The sequence below is a fragment of the Maniola jurtina genome, chromosome Z (genome assembly GCF_905333055.1).
Source record: "Maniola jurtina chromosome Z, ilManJurt1.1, whole genome shotgun sequence".
Lineage (NCBI taxonomy): Eukaryota > Metazoa > Arthropoda > Insecta > Lepidoptera > Nymphalidae > Maniola > Maniola jurtina.
This window is the reverse complement of record NC_060058.1, coordinates 5,686,653-5,702,304: the sequence shown is the minus strand read 5'-3', so window position 1 is coordinate 5,702,304 and position 15,652 is coordinate 5,686,653. Positions and strand designations below refer to the sequence as shown.

General features: G+C 36.8%; 1 protein-coding gene across 1 annotated transcript in view; it reads right to left on the bottom strand.

The window, feature by feature from the left end:
• Nucleotides 1-15,652, bottom strand: part of LOC123880227 — a 67,453-nt gene that overhangs the window by 29,651 nt on the left and 22,150 nt on the right. The gene's annotated exons all lie outside the window — the stretch shown is intronic.

The following is a 15,652-nucleotide window of genomic DNA, read 5'->3' as shown; positions in this document are numbered from 1 at the left end:
GATATTATATATATTATCTAGTCATTATTTATAATGTCTACCCAATTTAGATAAACTGATAATTGACACAGAATTAATCACATTAACTAGCAATTTTATATAATTTCTTCGAAGACTTGGATGATGTAATAAAACAAGTAGGTACTTACAGGTAAATATTATAAAATTATATTTCAATTTGCCTTATGCATACCTAACTATATGTGTAGCACTATTATACTGTTTTGAGACTTATTTCGTGGTTTAATGACATAATTATGTATTATAACGGGTACATAGGTTAGGTTAGGTTAGGTTAGGTTAGGTTAGGTTAGGTTAGGTTAGGTTAGGTTAGGTTAGGTTAGGTTAGGTTCAAAGTTAGACCGTATTTATTACTTTGGCTAACTTTGAACCGCTATTATGAATAATATCCGGATAAAGTGATTAATTTATTACATTGTCTAGTCAATTTTGATATTATACATAATGACCAGTCATTATGTATAATAGCTATTTAATCACTATGACTGTAACATATATACTTATGTAACGTATGTTCCACTGTAGTGCCTAAACTACTGATCTGATATTTTTATGAATGAGGTATCTATCGATCGGTTCCGGGTGACATAGCTACATTTTATATTACAATGTTAAATTAAAAATGTAGGGAACTTTTTTGCTACCATCGACTCAAATGTAAAATGAAAGAGGAAAAAATTGGCATAGTAAGTTTTTTGGTCAAGCGAGTTGTCTATAAAAAAAAAATTTTTTAAAGCTGATCGACTGTTTCATGCTTTTATATATAATATATTACCGCATAGTTTAAAACCTAATAAAGTTCATTCAGTTAAAAAAAAATTAGGCCAAGGACAAAGACATTCGTTTCCCCCGCGCCGCCTCCTCGCTCGTAAATCGAGCATGAAATACGACTGGAAGTTTTATGAGTCTGACGCATACATACCGACGGATTAACTTCGCATTATTATTACAGATATCAAAATTTGTGAAAAGTGCTTTCAAGCACTTACTAGAGTTTCAAATTTATATAATATTAACTGATGCCCGCGACTTCGTTTGCGTAGACATAGGTTTTTAAAATCCTGTGGGGAATCTTAGATTTTCCGAGATAAAAATGTATTAATCCAGGGTATAATTTATCTCCATCCAAATGTCAGCCAAATCCAAGAGTAACAAGCATGTACACAAACTTTCACCTTTACAATATAAGCTTCCTTTCAAGAGAGCTAAAAGAAAAGAAAAAAAGTTAAACGTGTATTAAAGACTAACTAAAGTTGTAATACACGAATAATTTTATTATCATAGCATCCAAGTAAAAGATTGATTTTATCTCAAGGACACGCGTCGTAGCAGGTGCTACGCTCACGAAATGCTGTCATTGTTAAAGTCTTATAGATAACATGGGTCTCGTATAGTACGCGACAGGCCGAGATGGCAATTAAGGTATGAGGCAGGGGGACGCGCCGCACACCCGCACGTTATCCGCGCTATCCTGCACCAGGCGGCTCTATACATGTTAAATTACTATCTTATTACAAGTGTAAATTAAAAATTTATAACACCCCCGACAAGTGAAGGTTACAGTAACTAGAAAAGAGCTGATAACTTTCAAACGGCTGAACCGATTTTCTTGGATTACAGCTAAGAACACTCTCGATTAAGCCACCTTTCAATATACAAGTGTAAATTAAAAATTTATAACACCCCCGACGATCCAAAGTATTTGAGTTTTCCAAAACATCATTTTCAAATAATTAATTATGTATTTAGGCAACGTCCATCTTGACAGCTTGACATTTGTCAATTGACATAATATTATGAACCTAACGGTTATCTAACCTTCTTTTCTACAAGAAAACTAGAAAAGAGCTGATAACTCTTAAACGGCTGAACCAATTTTTTTAGATTATAGCTAAGAACACTCTCGATCAAGCCACCTTTCAAACCAAAGAAACTAAATTAAAATTGGTTCATTAGTTTAGGAGCTACGATGCCACAGACAGATACACACGTCAAACTTATAACACCCCTCTTTTTGGGTCGGGGGTTAAAAATTGATCTAAAGTCTACACTAAAGTGCGCGTTACCTGTGATAATTTCAATCCCGCGCCTTTCTGGAGCGAGCTGCAGGTGAAATCCACGCTCTTTTATTATTTAAATCTTCGATTGTATAAATATCTAAGCTATTAAGCTAGTATAAAACAAGATTGTTTTTTACTCTTATCCATGTGATTCCACTCTTTGTAAGTAAAGTAGATGTAACAATAGATACTCTATTCAAGGTTATTCTTCCATAGTGAAGGCACATTTACAAAGTGATGCTCTTACAAAGATACTCCGGTGAACCATTGTATTATAAAGTGAGACGCAGGTGAAAAGGTCTGTAAGCCTTGTATTCCTTATAGGCTTATAGTGTAGGGATATACTATCAATGGACTATGCTGAGGTTATTGCAATTCAATAGAGAGATTCTTTTTTTAACCCCCGACCCAAAAAGAGGAGTGTTATAAGTTTGAAGAGTGTATCTGTGTGTCTGTGTATCTGTGTATCTGTCTGTGGCATCGTAGCTCCTAAAGGAATGAACCGATCTTAATTTAGTTTGTTTGTTTGAAAGGTGACTTGATCGAGAGTTTTCCTAGCTATAATCGAAGAATATCGCTTCAGCCGTTTGAAAGTTATTAGCTCTTTTCTTATAGAGATTTTTGTGTCGGGGGTCTTAAATTTTGAGTTATTGTTAGCAAGTATATTAAAGCCTCTTTGAAACGGCAAATAGTAGCCTATGTCCGTCTTTGAGATGCTAGCTGTATTTGTCAAAATTTCGTCAAAAACGGTTAAACAGATGGATCGTGAGAATGTTATAGACATATAGATATACATACAGACACTTTCACATTTAAAATATTACTAAGCTTGAATTATAATATTGATGTGTGTTTAAACATTACCAAAATCCTTACACGTAAATATGACTGTTTATCCGATCAAAATTTGAAATGGTTAAAACAATATTGACAGTACGTTCGTCTGCGAGTTAATTTGTGAGCTCTTTTAATCACAGGATTTAAAATAACTTAAACCCATGCAAACGAGGTAGAGGGCAATAACTAGTTAAAAATATAGCACTTACATAGTAATTGGATTTGCTCTATGATGCAATATATAGCAATTACGTAGTAATAGACATCGAATTAGAACGCTTGGTAGCTTGGGTTACGTAATTGCTGACATATTGTTATTATGGTGCTAACTTGACACAATTAAAAGCAAATGTACCTACAGGTTAATTAGCCTTCATTATATTAGGTAGTTTTAGAAATTATATATTATAGTACTAATTAATTTAATTCTAAGCTCATAGGGATCGAAAATGTTCTTCAAAAATAATGTATTTTGGAACTTTCTGCTTAGTGAAAAGAAAAATGAATGAATGTATGAAAAATTCTTTATGATACATCAAGATTTGAAAATAAATAAATTGAAATAAACATAAGTACAATACTGAAAAATAATTAGTACAGTTATATACGGTCTCATCGCCGAAATGCTATCTCTACTAAGCTACCATATATATATTGCAGTGGCAATGGACATGTAGGGTATTACAATAAATTCATCACTAGCTGATGCCCGCGACTTCATTCGCGTGGGTGTTTTTTAAAAATCCCGTTGGAACTCTATGATTTTCCGGGATAAAAAGTAGCCTATGTGCTAATCTGTCTCCATTCTAAATTTCAGGCAAATCCTTCCAGTAGTTTTTGCGTGAAGGAGTAACAAACATACACACACACATACACACATACAGCTACATACACACAAACATTCGCCTTTATACTATTATAGTGTGATCAACAATCACGGGCTCACTACTGAGCACGGATCTCCTCTCAGAATGAGAATGATTGACCATACCTTGTCTACTTGACTTGACCTGTCTGACCAAGTGCGGATCCACACACCTTATAGAACATTATGTAGAACTCTCAAGCATGCAGTTTTCCTCACAGTATTTTCCTTTACCGTTAAAGCAACTGATATTTAATTGCTTAAAACACACAGCACCGTAAAGTTAGAGGTGCGTGCCCAAGATCGAACCCCGAACCCCCGACTGCGAGACTATGTATGTCCAACTGTGGACATCCACACGCTGACGAGATGATGATGATGATAAATTAAATGAACCCAATAGTTGTAGAATAGTTCAAATTCTCATTTCAAAAGCATTTCAAGGTAGGTACTTAAGTGTGGAGATCACCTGAGGCACTCTATGCTCCGCAACCTGTAAAAAACTCTAAGATGACCCTGTCTTGACACAGTTAAATAGACCACGGCTTTTGGCCCCTTTTTAAATAGTACCACAGCATAAATATATACAGTGAGATGACTTGATATACGCGAACAAGCCGGCAATTCAATGGTAATTTTACTTAGTAATGTAGGTGTACATTACTAAGTAAAATGCGAATGATGTCTATGCCAATTTTTTTAGATACAAGTTAGTCAAGACATTCACTTGGAGACCTTGGGACCGTGGGTCCCGGGGGCTCGAGCTGTTTTTGAGGAAATTTCGAAAAGGGTTTTCGAGTCAACCAGGGACCCGAGAGCTGGCAGCTATCTTGGGCAAAGAATTTGTTTGGCCATCCAAAGGGGTTATGCTGTCAGCATCTTGGGTACAATGCCTCGCTGCGGTGGTCTCGATGAGGTTTTTAATCTTCTTTTAATCATGTATACTTAAAAAGGATATTGCAAATTATTTAGAACTGAGGCATCTAATTTATTAATTTTTTTATTTTAGAAAAGTCAGTGACATCGATGACACGGAAACTGCCACTAAGTCCATGCCAACTCCCTCTAATTTGTTAACTTGCTCAACGCAAAAGTAAACATTTTAAATGTCTAAAGTCCAATTTAGTTTGAATACTCTCTGTCGCAATCAAGCAAAACAACCTTCAAGTCGGTAAGTATTTATGTTTGTATAAATACCTACATTCGCAAACCGCGTAGCACCTCTACAGCCTATAAGAAACTCCGTGACTCATGCTCACTTGACACAGTTTTCGAGTATCTACCCCCGGTCGGTGTAATAGACTTGTTTACAAATTGGTGAAACAAGATTACCCGCCCGGTTTCGTCTGAATGGCATTTTAAAATTGGAGGGGGTGGAATATTCAAAAATGCTGAAACACGTGTTACTTTATTTTTAACAGCAAGCCTAAGTACCAATTTTTACAAAAATAACTTAAAAATGACGGAATATCATCAAAAAAAAATTTTAAACCCCTTGGGGTAGAATTTTCTTAAACCGCAAAATTCTTCATTTTTCACCAAAATCAGAAATAGCAAGTTCCATGGAAATAACTTGGAAAATGAAGGACTTTCATAAAACCTTTAATTCCTTATTTAAACATCTTGGGGGTGAAATTTTTCAAATTCTTTCTCATTGAACTGCTCAAATTTCAAATTTCTAACGCCAGCGGTTTGTGCATTGATAGTCAGTCAGGACACGTCTTCTTATACTTATGTATGGAGTACAAACAAGCATTTTGTAGGTAGGTATAGATTACTTGCATCGCGGAAATGGACATTGACTATTTTTATTTTCAACGGTCTCCCTGGCGCAATAGTGAGTGGAAATTGGGAATTTTATAATTTCTAAATTTTCTCTGGTCTGGTCTGGTGGTTCGCCGTGGCTAGTTACTACCCTAAGCAAAGCCGCTGAGCGATTTCGTTCCGGTGCGATGCCATGTAGAAACCAAAGGGGCATTTGGTTCTAACAAAAGTACTTGTAAAAGTCTAATTGAATAAAAATATTTCGAATTGAATAGAATTGAATTAAAAACTGCCATACCCGTTCCAGGTTAGTCCACTTCCTCCTTAGACTGCATCATCACTTATTACAGGTAAGATTACAGTCAAGGCTTACTTGTATTTAAAATTAAAAAAAAGGGGAACCATTTTGATACGAAATATTTGAAAAGGCGTGTCACGTAGCAAGTTAACGTCGAATAGGAGCGATAGGATTGTATTGTGACGTGTAGCATTGGGTTTACTGCATGCTTACATATCCACAATCACAACCGTGAACTAACGCCACACATAATTCGCTTGTTGAGCTTACCGCATGTCAAATACCAAAATTCGTTGTTATATTATGGCAACAAGGAACTAAACTAACAAGAAATTGTTCTAACTAATGTCTAACTAATGTGATTATGCGCTTTAGTAGCGTCAATATTTCACTTATGCACAGACTAGAGGGTGCCCGCGACTTCGTTCGCGTGGATTTAGAGTTTTAAAGATCCCGTGAGAATTGTTTGATTTCTGGGATAAAAGTTGCCTATTTCAATTAGAAGAACGCAAGCTACTTCGGTACCTTTCATACAAATCGGTTAAGTGGATGGATCTTTAGAAATCCCGCGGGAACTCATTTATTTTCGGGGATAAAAAGTAGCCTATGTCCGTCTCCGGGATATAAGTTAACCCTGTACCAAATTTCGTCAGAATCGGTTACACTAACGGGCCGTCAAAAGGTAGCAGACCGACAGACAGATAGACAGACAGACAGACACACTTTCGCTTATCGTAGGTTACTTAATCGTATGCTGCAACACTTGGGACGGCAGTCTTATATAAAGTCATCAGGTCTATAAAGCTGGCAGCCGGCCGTAATAATAATGGCACTTGACCTTGCCCTCAAATTGCAGTGTGCAGTTAACTGGAAAATTAAACCAAATATACCTATACGTCGCTATTTCCTACCTATCTATCATCCAATACATCACTACTCATATTATATACCCGAAAATGTGCTTATTACTTTTTTTAAAGTCCATTACAATTTAGCCCTTCACTACTATTTCGCCTGGTGGTAAGTGATAAGGCAGTCTAAGATAGTAGCGGGCTAGCAAGAAAGAGTATGTCACTTATCAGTTCCTACATGACATCGTACCTCCCACTTGTATGTGATGCAATTTTTGCATGGGTATAGTTAAAGACAGGGCGTAGCAGTAATTGCAGTACATAAGCTACATTTATCCCAGATAATCAAAGAGTTCCTCCGGAATTTTTAAAACCTAAATTCACGGGCATCACCTAGTTGGTTATACCTGTAGTTATCTGTTATCCTATACGGTTATTGTTATTGGACATTATAACGATATGTTGTTAAAATCAAGCCAAGTAATTGCTATGACTGGGCCAAAAACCTTGTAAAATTAGTTCGCAGTTTTGTCATATTAATATCATTTGTGTTTTTTCCATGCGCTATAAAACAAGTGCAAAGATATTAACTACTAACTTTTACTGTGCTTTTATTTTAATAAAAGAAAGTTGCAACATTTTTACGCTTTTACTGATGCCAAGAACTAGATTTTATATTTTCCTCTCGAACGAAGACGAGAACATAAAGTTACCATAACAGCATTCAAAACAAAGTTTCGGAATGTTGTTCCTTTTTACTGGTTTCCAATAATTTATTATTTCAAAAGAAGATTTCTGGCTTTTTGTTAGTATTTATTTATTCATTATAATAACGCATACAAGTTTAAAAATTATTTATTTTACATTTCATAAAAAAAACTTCAGTCTTAATTAAAAATAATAAAACTAAAATAAGTCTGATTAAATCTAAAACTTCATCAAGACCACCGTAGCGAGGCATTGTACCCAAGATACGGGCAGCATTGCCCCTTTGGATGGTCAAACTAATTCTTTGTCCTAGGTACCTGCCAGCTCTTGAGCCCCTGGTCAACTAGATAAGTCTTTTTGAAATTTCCTCAAAAGGAATTCGAGCCCTCGGATCCCACGGCCCCAAGGTTTCCACGCAAAAAGGCACAAATATGTAATTTACATCGAGGTTTTCATATTTGCGCCTCTTGACACATTCAACGCTGGTGGATAGAGTCACCTGAATATGGGATGCAGCCATAGTGTCTGCATCTCTGAAATTTCATAAATATGCTTACAAGATTGAAATATTTATTTATATGAGAGTACGTAGAGTAAATACGCTTTTTCAAAAAAACATTAATTTCCAACGCAGAAACTAAATATGAGAGAAACTAATAATTTCTGGATAATATAATATTTACTTTAAAAATTAGCGTCCGAATTCAACACACAAACACAGTCAAATATAAATGAGTAGAGGAATTAACTACATAACTAAAACTCCGCTTTTCAAAACTTTTATACCTATGAACGTTCATTAATGCAGAGTACCTACCTACATCGCAATAACTGTGGAATAATTTTCTATGAAATGAATGCAATATCTCTTGTGTCAATGTCTACGTAGCTTTGCTTTTAGTAATTAAAACATAACATTTAGAAAGTTATTAAATTATTACTATTAGAAAGTAAGTACTGGTATTTTATAACTATGAATAATGTTATACCTCGTTAATGAATTCAGTTTTATAACTGTTTCATAATTTCATTACTTCTTGCTTTGTATCAATTGTATTTTTTATTAATTACAAGGGTAAAAATACGAGTATATATTGCTCTATGACTATTTCATGATTTTTAGAGTTCCGTACCTCAAAAGGAAAAACGGAACCCTTATATGATCACTTTGTTTTCGTCTGTCTGTCAGTCTGTCTGTCCGTCCATCCGTCGCTCGGTCCGTCCGTCTTGTCTATCAAATAAACCTATAGGGTACTTCCTGTTGACCTAGAATCACGAAATTTGGTAGGTAGGTTGGGTCTTATAGCACAAGTTAAGGAATAATTCCAAAAACAGGGAATTTGTGGTTACATTTAAAAAAACGTGTTCACGAAAAAAATAATTTACTAAATAACAAGGTACGGAACCCTTCGTTTGCGAGTCTGACTCGTACTTGACCAGTTTTTTTAGAGGAGCAATTATCCTGTGCCTGGACTTCGTCTGTGTTAGTGTTAGCTGGCGGGCGTTTTCTGCCTTTTTGGAGTGTTTTTTTGTTAAAACTGACTGAAAAGCGCTCTGAGGGGGTGTCGTGCGTGTGTCGGCGAGCGCCGGCACAGACGGGGTCCATACTTGTGTAGTTTCCCTAACTTGTTACAAATAACTACAAACTTGACATTGGCTAATCTTTGTAAAGCCATACGAGAGAGTAATCCTGTGCCTGCTTATGTATTCATTTAGTTTAGAGTAGGTAACTAGTGCACCTACGTTTAAAATATTGTGCGATAGAAGAAGAAAAGTAAATGTACAGCTAATCTCATCGTGCGAAGCCTTCATATTATCACAGAATACTAACCGTTACAACATAAATAACGACACTCACTCCCTTCGCTAATTTATCGTCGCCCACAAACTAAAGGCACAGCTACTGGCATTGCCGCACTGGCGTCACTCTGTTCTCACCTTATTGTCACTCGAGCGAGAAGCACTGATGTTGCTTACTTACATAATAATATTATCTTTGTCTCACCCGATGGGCTTCACCCATCTCTATCGTTACCCACACAAATCGTGTGAGGACAGGCCGGTGTTCCAGTAGTAGTAATAGGTAATTTACTTGAATGGAATATGAAATTATGAAACAGAAATAAATTAAATAAGAACATTTATAGGACATTGATTCGTCCATCATCCAGTTGGTCCAGCGACATCACCAAATCTACTATTCCAAATCTAAATTGGCGTACACAAGAGGAGACCTACGTCTAACAATGAGTTCGTCTAACGAGAATTTTGAGTTTGGTTTTCTGAGTCTTTCTATTTTCGTATTCTCATAAGAAATAAAGAACTATAGTTGCCGAGTCTTAATGAGGGGATGCATTAATAAATAGTGGAAAGCCCGAACAATAGATGGGGCATATAACGAGCTAACTCGGAATAAAGAGGCAATATTGTTCGCGATTCTCGAAACAGTTTGTATGGCCTTGCCCTGCCTGAATAACTGAAAGCGGTTTTAAATGCCTCCCCGACTGCCCATTACATAATATTCTGCTAAGGTTTTACCTAAACCATCGCTATTAATGAAGTTTGAATGAATACTGTACTTTTAGCTGCAATGGGATTGCCCGTAACGCATCTTCGCGCGGAAGGGTGTGTGAGTGACTTATGAGTTTAACAATTTGATTATGAATTTTTTCTCAGATTCTCTCTTGCAATATGACATCCCAGAAACTGAGTGGCGCAAATATTCTCTCTTATATATCTTATCTTCTTCTTTGTCGTACCACTCTTGGCAGAGCGGTCGTGGTCATCATGAAGTGACGTTTTGGGGGGTAGATGTTACACGCCTCACGAGCATTCGCCACTTCCTTATATCTTATACCTACTCTCTATTACGACTCTACACGAATAAATAATAACTAGTAAATTATATATGTATCTTAAAAGAGAAATAAATATATCAGATAACTGAGTAACCTCTAAATCTGAATGAAATACTTAATTTCACTCATAGTACCCTATCAATGACCCAGTTGGAGAGTTTCCATTCCTTTATTATGGTTGTGTGCATCCTCTAGGGATTATCGTTGAGTGTATTGTACTTGTGAAGTGCTTCAAAGGGATAAGACCCGGTTGTTAGGATATTCATCGCACTTAGATTAGATAACCCGGATATCTCTTGCCCCTTTCTACCCATACTGTTCGACTATTCAAGGACTAATCTTGACAATTCTTTATCCCAAGCAAATAAATGCAAATCAAACAAAAATTAAAAACATTTTTTTTAATTTAAAATCCAAGTTTTTTTTGTCGTTGAGTGTTACTAGCCTAAAACAATTATTAACCCCAACCCAAAAAGAGGGGTGTTATAAGTTTGACGTGTGTATCTGTGTATCTGTCTGTGGCATCGTAGCTCCTAAACTAATGAACCGATTTTAATTTAGTATTTTTTGTTTGAAAGGTGGCTTGATCGAGAGTGGTCTTAGGTATAATCCAAGAAAATCGGTTCAGCCGTTTGAAAGTTATCAGCTCTTTTCTAGTTACTGTAACCTTCACTTGTCGGGGGTGTTATAAATTTTTAATTTACACTTGTTGCTTATACTGGCTTCCCATGCTGCGTGTTCTGCGGATTATCAAGCACGGCCGACAACCACCGACAGCCAAGCGCCGTGGCAGATGGCACGGACGACAATGACATCGTGTCTACGCTACCATGGATGATACTCCTCCCACGGTGTGAGCTGATCCGGATCCGTCCGCAATATCACGCACCGTACGAAGCCGGTATTACAGTACAGATAAGCTTCTAAACATCATAATATGCATAAAGTATTTAATAGTAACTAAGTACGTAGACTGACAAGCAGCTGTTGGTTATAAATTGAAACAAGTTCTGACTAAGCTGCGCGCTTTAACTCAGATCAATTTAAGTAAAACTTAAAAGCCATTATATTTTATTGCAGCATCGGCAAGAGCAACTAAGGACTTTTTAATAACTCTTCTTCTTTGTTACTTTGTAGTCTCGATTTATTTTACTCAATAAAGAAGGTGACATTAGTTACTGCTACATAATAATGGCTGCGTTAAGGTAGACTTTGAGCTACGCGACAGCGATAAGCGACGAGACACTTGAGTGTCGCGCAGTCTATTGATGTCTGTGGCAAAGTATCGCATATCAGGATCACTCCCTTTTTTTATTCAGATACAAGCCCTTAACTGCTATCTCACCTGGTGGTAAGTGATGGTGCAGTCTAAGATGGAAGCGGGCTAGCCTGGATAGGATATGGCAGTTTTCATAAAACCCATACTCCTTTGGTTTCTAGACGGCACCGTACCGGGATGCTAAATAGCTTACCGGCATGGCTTTTGCCAGTAGAGCTCACTTTATATGCTCTCCATATCATTTTACACAAGTTTTGCCTTTCAATGGTCCCATGTTATTGTCGCTTGTCCCAGTCGGATACCGCTTTATCTATATAAGTTAATCTTTATTTATTTTTTTATTTTGAACTTCGGGGTCAATATTTATGACGATTTGGATCGCAATCTGACATGACCGATAGCTGATCGTAATACATTACGCGGAATACACAATATGTTACATTAATTATAGTAAATCTAGATTCAAATAGCATGATAATATAGGTATTAAGATTATTAGGAAAAGCTGTGGTAGCCTAGTAGTTAGAACGTCCGCCTCCGAATCGGACGTCGAGGGTTCGATCCCGGGCACGCACCACTAACTTTTCAGTTATGTGCGTTTTAAGCAATTAAATATCACTTGCTTTAACGGTGAAGGAAAACATCGTGAGGAAACCTGCATGCCTGAGAGTTCTGCATGTTCTCAAAGGTGTGTGAAGTCTGCCAATCCGCATTGGGCCAGCGTGGCAGACTATGGCCTAAACCCTTCTCATTCTGAGAGGAGACCCGTACTCAGTAGTGGGGCGGCAATGGGTTGATCATGATGATGATGATAGGTATTAAGCGTGATGCAAGGCTTTTTAATGCACAATATTTATTGGACTTTCATTTTCATGTAAATAATGAAAAAGCCATATTCGAAAGTTTCACCGGTTACGAACGATGTCAACATAAGCCAAAAGCCTTTGCTCTGTGATGTTGACAATGCAAATAAACAAAACGAGTGTGACGAAATTAAGTTATTTGATGAAAAAGCCGAACTTCATTTCCCTTTGTCTCCAAATTGGATTAGATTTTTGTCTGCTTTTTGTCAATTTATGAGGGCATTTAGAAGTTTAAACGTGTGTTGAGCAACGATGCGCAATCGCATAGGTAACGATTAGAGAGACAGACAGACAAACATTATTTTATATATATAAGTATTTCTTACTAGCTAACTTCATTCGCGTGGATTCAGATTCTTAAAAAAATCCCGTAGGATCTCTTTGATTTTTAGGAATAAAAAGTAGCCTCTATCATTTTTCCAGGTCTTTCACTAAACCCATGCAAGAAATCTGGTCGATCCGTTGCTCCATCGCAACGTGATTGAAGAACAGACCGACAAACTAACAAACAAACACAACAACAAACAAACATACTTTCGCATTTATAATATGGGTAGTGAAGTAATTTTTTTTATATTACTATTTCATTACTTTGTATTAAGTATTCCACTTTTAAGCAATACAAAGATGTTTCTAAGCACACGGGTGCATATCTGTTGGTCTAGGGTAATTCCGATCGATACTTAATTCGTAGAAGCGTAGCATTTTCGTAGACGCAAGTCTACTAGAGGGAGAGTCTAGAGGGCAACCTCTACAGAAAATGAGTTTTCAAACTAATAAAGTGAAATGATTTGAATGATTTTATAATATTAATTCATTCAATAGAGGTGTACCTTCTCAGACTCTTGTTTAATTCAACTAAGAGATTGTATAAAACCGATATAGCACCAGCATACTTACAAGCATATCCATTAGCAGTTTATTTAAAACACAGGCATTGGATAAACGAGGTAGTGAAAATTTGCGAATACAAGTGTAAATTAAAAATTTATAACACCCCCGACAAGTGAAGATTACAGTAACTAGAAAAGAGCTGATAACTTTCAAACGGCTGAACCGATTTTCTTGAATTATAGCTAAGAACACTCTCGATCAAGCCACCTTTCAAACAAAAAAAACTAAATTAAAATCGGTTCATTCGTTTAGGCGCTACGATGCCACAGACAGATACACAGATACACAGAGACACAGATACACACGTCAAACTTATAACACCCCTCTTTTTGGGTCGGGGGTTAAAAATGAATGTTCAGAGACATAAGCGCTGTAGCCACGTGTTTTGCAGGTTTAATAAATAAAGTGAAATAGCAGAAAATCACGTGCCGAATTTCACAAGAATTTTATATATAGATATGGATCGTGAGATCTTCCTCGTGAATTCGGATATTTAAAAATTTCATGGGAACTTTTTTATTTTTCGGGATAACGAGTTAATTCCGTCCATCTCATGAATTCCAGCTTATGTATCTACTGCTGAAATTTAAATAAGCATCCTTTATATGTATTTAAAACTGAACAAGAAATCCATACTAGTGTTATAAACGCAAAAGTGTGTCTGCCTGTCTGTCTATCTGTCTGCCTGTGTGCCTGTCTGTCTGTCTGCTAGCTGTTCACAGCCTCACAGTTTAACCGATTTTGATCAAAGATACTTTTTATGCCGGAAATCAAAGTCAGAGGTAGCTTGCGTCCTAAAAATTGACATAGGCAGAATTTCATCCCGGAAAAGCAAAGAGTACCCATGGGATTTTATCGAAAACCTAAATCCACGCGGACAAAGACTGCATCTCTAGTAAGCTGTAAATATTAGTACGCTGTAGCAGCAACTAAGTACGAAATATACACAACGAGACAGCAACTGGTGAATAATTATTACCAGTAATTGAGATTCGACTCGCGTCAAACAGAACATTACGCCTTCACGCTCCGTTTATCGCACTCGCTAGTCATAGTCACACACAAAGCGTGCACAAAGCATTTCCCCGTGTATTACATGTGCACGTAGTAATATGCACCTCTATCATACATGCCTACTGCCATCAATACTTAGAACTTGCACTTTCGACGCTCGCTTCATACTGAAATGAGAGCACATCCCTGAACAAAAATCTAGGGCAAACTAGAGTTAGCGAGCATTGTCTACCTAAATACTCTTTCGATAACTTGTAGCCAATGCAATAAACAAACTCCTGCATAGCATAAACAAATCAACTATAAACGTGCCAATAAAGTAGCAAAGTGGAAAGAAAATTCAGCGATTAATCTATAAATATTTCAACCTGAATTTATATGAGGCATGAGATGCGATTTAATTATTCTTCACTAGCCGATGCCCGCGACTTCGCACGCGTGGATTTAGGTTTTTTGAAATCCCGTGGGAACTCTTTGATTTTCCGGGATAAAAAGTAGCCTATGTGCTAATCCAGGATATTATCTATCTCCATTCCAAATTTCAGCCAAATCTGTCGAGTAGTTTTTGCGTGAAGGAGTAACAAACATACACACACACATACAAACTTTCGCCTTTATAATATTAAGTGTGATTGAAAGATTGCGCTTGATGACAATCAGCTTGATAAAAAGCAATGTTGAGATCTGCGTTGGAACGCGCTTGCCTAGAAGATGCCTAGTTACTTTTGCCATGAAATTATTCAGGTTATACGTGGTCAAAAACACGGGCGCTAGGAAGGTATTCCACATCTAAGTGGTTCGTATCAGAAACATTAGCTTGAATGTCGACCACATAAGAATGCTAACATTCACGGTTTCTTGCTGTTATGTGGTAGAATGGTAATGGAGGAATAAGGTTGTGAAGTTCCTGAGCACGCGTTCACAAATATATCCGATAAAAGACCGATAAGCAGGCGACATTGTTGTGCAATTTTGTCTGCGAAAGTTCTAATAAGATATCACCAATATATTTCACAATAAAAAATCTTTTTTGACTACGGAGGTAACAAGTAAAAATTTATAACACCCCCGACAAGTGAAGGTTACAGTAATAACTAGAAAAGAGCTGATAACTTTCAACGGCTGAACCGATTTTCTTGGATTATAGATAAGAACACTCTCGATCAAGCCACCTTTCAAACGAAAAAAAAAACCAAATTAAAATCGATTCATTAGTTTAGGAGCTACGATGCCACAGATAGATACACAGATACACACGTTAAACTTATAATACCCCTCTTTTTAGGTCGGGGATTAAAAACAGTGCCTCCTGTTAGTACCTAATGGTCCAAGAGCTCTTA